We start from the raw sequence: 6,000 nt of genomic DNA on the forward strand, positions 1-6,000 counted from the left end.
TTTCTTTTTTTTGTTTTGGGCGATTCTAACCCTAAAGGACTAGTTTTTGATAGTACCTTCCTTAGACGTTTTTAAAGAAGACTAAATTTGCTACAATACGAGATTAGAACTGTCTCTGTAGATTGAACAGTTTCCGAGATAAAGGCTTTCAAAATTTAGATTTTTTTTAAGTTGAGCTCGTAAGCTAAGTGAGTGCAGTGAGTATGCACTTTAGACTCAGGCGATGCCGCTTGGCACGATTGTTCCTAAGGTCAAACAAAGCTGATTTGGCCCAGTAGCTACGAGACCGTACCGTGCCTACCCCCCCAAACAGGAAGGGGAAAGGTTGGATCCCCAGGTCCAGGCACAGGTGAGGCACGGAACCCTAAAAAGTCAGCAACGCGCATGTAACACCTCTGGAGTTCCAACGCACTGTGGATATTTACTGTGACTGCTTACCATCAGGCGTGTGACACGCCGCGTGTCTCACTCCGCGATTTCGTCGCTTTGCTATAGGTAGCTAAAAGTACATCCGTTCGGCCCCAATTTTGGGGAAAGCCATAAGCCGCGCGTGGCGCTGTCGCCACTTAGCGGCCATATCTGTGCTGATCGTAACAGACACGTTTTGTTAGAGAGTGAGACTTCTGTACTTAGTATTATTATTTATTCTGTGTTACCATCAAGCGGGTCGTATGCTTGTTTACCACCGACCTGGTATTAAAAAACATAATTTTGATGCGTAGTCTGATCCGCTACTATGGATGCTGATTGTACATCTCAATTGTGACTGTTTTAATTTCTTTGATTTTACACCTTAACGTAATCGAAATAAAGTCTATATTTCAACATGCTGTCCAGTAGTTGATGCTTGTAATAAAAACTTTATGTTTATCGAGATAAGGAAACACAATAATAATATATTTTACGATATTAAGAGATAATTGGAAACACGTTATGACACACTAGAAACACATTAAATTGATTTATTATTTATTTATTACTCAAATAAGTGACACAGCATTGCAGTAAAACCAGGGCACTGTGAAACTACAAAACAAGAATACAAGAAAAACAATAGTAGTTTGTGTTACAAGGGATCAAAATGATAATATTTCCGTCATTGAATCCTGAATGAAGCGATGGATTCTAAAGTAGAATCCTGAGCGTAATGAGGGATTCAAGTGTTAACGCCCAAGACGAAATAATTTTGAAACCGTGTGACACATACTGCTTTTCACATTAACTATGAGGAAAATAAAAAAATCTTAGTGTTGACACAAATTATTACGTTTCAAAATATTATTCAAGCTAAAAAAAGAATGCAAAAAATAACAAAAACAGTGTCCTAGAACAGAGAAGTGCCACTTTGATCCCCCCTAGCAGGGAGGAAAAGTTCCACTTTGATCCCTCCTAGCGGGGAAGAAAAAGCCCTTTTCCGAATAGGTGATGTGAAAATAAAATTACACATAAACGAAAATGACAAATTAAATGTTAGAATTTTTTTTTTAATGAATTATCTTATGTTATTATCTAATTCATCATTCGTCATTGTCTTGTTGTTATTATCTTATCCTCTAGCCGCATACGTCAAACCTTGCCACGCAAAATTAAATTTTATTTTGTCAACACAAAGTTCAAATTAAAATGGAACAGGATACCTTTTTATAGGCCTCTGGGCGGCTAGAGGTTATTACATTTTAGTCGAAAATATATTACTATTATGTAGATTCATAATTTGTTAATAATCGAAGCGCTGGTAGCCTAGCGGTAAGAGCGTGCGACTGGCAATCCGGTGGTCGCGGGTTCGAACCCCGGCTCGTACCGATGAGTTTTTCGGAACTTATGTACGAAATATCATTTGATATTTACCAGTCGCTTTTCGGTGAAGGAAAACATCGTGAGGAAACCGGACTAATCCCGATACGGGCCTAGTTTACCCTCTGGGTTGGAAGGTCAGATGGCAGTCGCTTTCGTAAAAATTAGTGCCCACGCCAATTACTGAGATTAGTTGCCAAGCGGACCCCAGGCTCCCATGAGCCGTGGCAAAATGCCGGGACAACGCGAGGAAGATGATGATCATTTGTTAATCTTGATCTTCGCACAAATGAGATTTCTGAGAAATATAATTGACCGAAGCGTAGCGAAGGTTTACGTTTTGACTCGGGCATTTTGCTTTTGTATGTCCGGATGTTCTCCTCTACAGGTCGCAATTCTTAACCGATTCTCGTGAAATTTTGTGACCGAATTCTATGAATAAATAATTTTTTTTTGTCGATCCGGTTTTTGGAATTTTTTCAAAATGGCGGAGTCGTGATAGCTCCCGCCTAAACAATTAGTCGTATCGGTATCATAAGAGTTTTTTCTTTTTGAGATATGTTTATAGATTAAATGGCCAAAAATTCAGAAAATTTGTATCGCTGGTTTTGGCGGTATTTAGATATTTAGTTTTTACTTGAGAATGAGTAGCTAAATTTCGTCAGCTTTAGTAAGAACTATAATGGCGTATTTTGCAAACTTTCGCTTTTTTTGTTTGGATCGGCAGGTCCCTGGTTCCATCCCCAGTAATTGTATACTGCTACATAACTTTTTGTATTTTTTTATACTTACATTTCGTATACCTAGTTGTTTTTTATTTTATTTTTTTATTTTGAAAAAATTAAAAATTTCGTATTTTTTATTTATCAAGCGCGGGTTAAGCGTATTCGTTTAATTTTTGTTTGTAGCTTTATGTAGTTTTTAATATTTTGTTTATATTACATGTACTATACCTATATTTTAATAAATATTTTTGCCATACATTTATTCAGTTTTAAGCTCTGCTCGCGAGGTCTACAGCTCACAGAGCCACTAGTAATATATCAATCTACATACCTAACAGTTATTTATTTTATTAGCGCAGGGGAGACCAAGGAGAGTTGTGATACGGGGAGTTGTACTGGTTTTCGTAGGTTTTCTCAAAAATTGTAATACCTTTATTCATGTTTGTAACAGGTTTTGGCAAAATAGTGGTATCAAAACAAGATAGTATTTTTTAATGAATCAAAATCTAACTCCATGTTGTTGCAAGCCTTTTGTCCGTTGACTTGAAAGCTTATATAGATCCAATACCTATATTCTTCTCACGTAACCAACGTGTAAAATAATATGGGGCATTATCTATGAAAAGGGACCTTATTGTCGATGGCGCTTAGGCCGCACAGCGTCGCGCGGCACTGTATTTATATCGGAGCATCGTTAATAATTGGCGTAACCGGCATCGACAATAAGGTACCCTTTTCATAGATAACGTCACATATATAGATCCCGTGTGCATAAGTATGATTAATCGTCGGTACCGGCTTTCTTAGTGAGGCTTTTTAACCGACTTCAAAGAGGTTCTCAATTTGCCAGGAACTTTGCATTTTCATTACGAAATGTATGTTCACCGATTTCTGGTAAACAATAATATAACAGTTGAAACTCTCGCGTTTTGCACACATGTTCTGTGTATAAAACATGTTGGACTGATTAAGATATTTTTTGTTTTATGTTTACCAGTTCGAGGGCCAAAAAATATTTAAGTGGCATTTTAACATCTCAATAGAATTTAAATCATTAAACAGAACAGAGTTGCGTTGGTTGTACAGATGTAGTATCATTATTTTCCATCGTTTTTTCACGGAACGTGCGAACGTATCAATTGCTATTTCATTCTCGGTCTACTCTCGGTACAAAAAATACTGAAGTTGACCGAAGTAACATGACAAATACGAACGTTTCCGACAAAATAGTTGTATACAATTATTATTGTTCTTTTGGAAAATATTTTATTTCGAAATGTATAAAACGTGATAGCATTGTGTGAAATTGCGCGCAAAGTTTGATATATTGTTTATTCCATTTCTATCTGTGAGTACCTGTAATTGGCTTTGTATTGTTACCTAAATCTGTATATTGTTTATGTAGCTGTTGGTACTCCTTAAAAAAAAAACAATGCACTATATTTATTATATATTTTTAATTAATGTACTTGATTCAAAAAATATCACCCATACAACAGGTATAAACTCGCACGTCGCTTTGCGCCGCTAATCGTCGCCAGTCTGACAGCTGCCTAAACTCGGTAAGCCACGTGACCCCAATCGTCCAACGAATGTTTGGTTAGGTGCTTGCATATTATCAATCCATTTGCATAACTTATGGGGGTTAGGGGGTTTTGGGGGGTTCTAGTTTGCTCCTGGCCGCAGATGTACGACGATTATCAAACTAGGTTTAACCCGCGAATTAATTCGCGTAGAAAATCGTTTAAACTTTGAACACAATTTTTATCCTTAAAAAAACTCAACACAAATTCAAAATCTCAAACATTTAGTAAAGCCATGGGCACTTTTACACGTCAATTTAAATACGAGCAAAAAAAAAGTATTTTAAACGCTAACATATTATTCTCAATTCTGTTTTCAGTCTGTAAAAGTCAGAAAACACTTAGAAAGTATACTCGTATTTCTAAAATATTCAGACAGTGAGCAAAATTAACAAAATGTAGAAATCTGTCTCTTTAATGTGACAAGGTAGTAAATTACAATCCAACTCGAAGTAAGATAGGCCTTTGTTCCTCTAACTAAAGACACGAATTCCTTAGAATTGAGGATTGCCTTAAGTACAGAAGCAATTATTTCTGCGCTTGTGAGTCTGTTTAATTAGGGTTCCGTACCCAAAGGGTAAAAACGGGACTCTATTTAATTACAAGACTCCACTGTCCGTCTGTCTGTTTGTCTGTCACCAGGCTGTATCTCATGAACCGTGATAGTTAGACAGTTGAAATTTTCACAGATGATGCATTTCAGTTGCCGCTATAACAACAAAGACTAAAAACAGAATAAAATAAATATTTAACTGGGCCTCCCATACAACAAACATAATTTTTTGCCAATTTTTTGCCTTTTTTGCGTAATGGTAAGGAACCCTTCGTGTGCGAGTCGGACTCGCACTTGGCCGGTTTTAAATATTTCGCCGAACAAGAATGAATTTGTGTTATACTTTCAATATAAATACTTTTGGTCCTTAGAGGAAGGCGTATTCTGATTGTATTCACAGATTTTCAATATTATCTGGATTTGTCATAATTATGATCTGTCGGTGTCAAAAGTGACGTTTCTGATTGGATAAATGTCTAACTGGCCTATTCGAACGTGCACTAGACATATTAGAATGATATTTGAATCATATAAATGTGGCTACCACCAGTTTGGCACTGACATAAACGCTATCGCGAACGTAACTTACTTTCTATGCATCTCGCTCGTACTCGCATACTACGTAGACGTTAGCGTACATGTCAGTTTTGACACTGTCAGTGACTCATGGTGCGGGTACAGTTAGCTGTCATTCGCGCGTTAGTATCGCTCACACACTGTGACACTGCTACAACGCGATTGATTGATGAGTTCGCATTACGCGCGCGATTGGTCGCAACTAGTTGCGTTAAACTGCACGATTGGCTCGAATTCGTGAGTAACACCGCTGAACTTGTACCATTTTTAATGCCCGTAAGGCCCGTCCTGAGATATACGTCAATGGTGCGAGTGAGACTCCCGCGCGATGTCAGCTAACTGATACGATTCCAATATCATTCTAATATCGGTTTTATGTCAGTTCACGTTCGAATGGGCCTGAATACAGGTCAAAAGTGTTTGCTCTAATACAAATAGGGTCAGGTCCGACCTCCATCACACTGACAGACACGTGATGGTGGAATGTCTGTTCACTTCCACTTGATGTTGATTTGGCATGTAGGCAATAGGGAATATTACCCGTAACTCTCCGTAGAGGGCGCCACTCTCACAATAAGTCACAATCTAAGGGTCTACCGCAAACGAGAGTCGAAATTTTGTTATCTAACCTCTCCATCACTATTGCATATGCGAGCTATAAAGAGGCAGATAGCTGAGTTTCGATTTCGCGTTTCCTGGTAGGCCCTTTGTAAACAAACCGCCTTGATGTATCAATGTCATATTTGATTGTCTGTGAAAACTTGTCAAA

The sequence above is a fragment of the Cydia amplana genome, chromosome 21 (genome assembly GCF_948474715.1).
Source record: "Cydia amplana chromosome 21, ilCydAmpl1.1, whole genome shotgun sequence".
Classification (NCBI taxonomy): Eukaryota; Metazoa; Arthropoda; class Insecta; order Lepidoptera; family Tortricidae; genus Cydia; species Cydia amplana.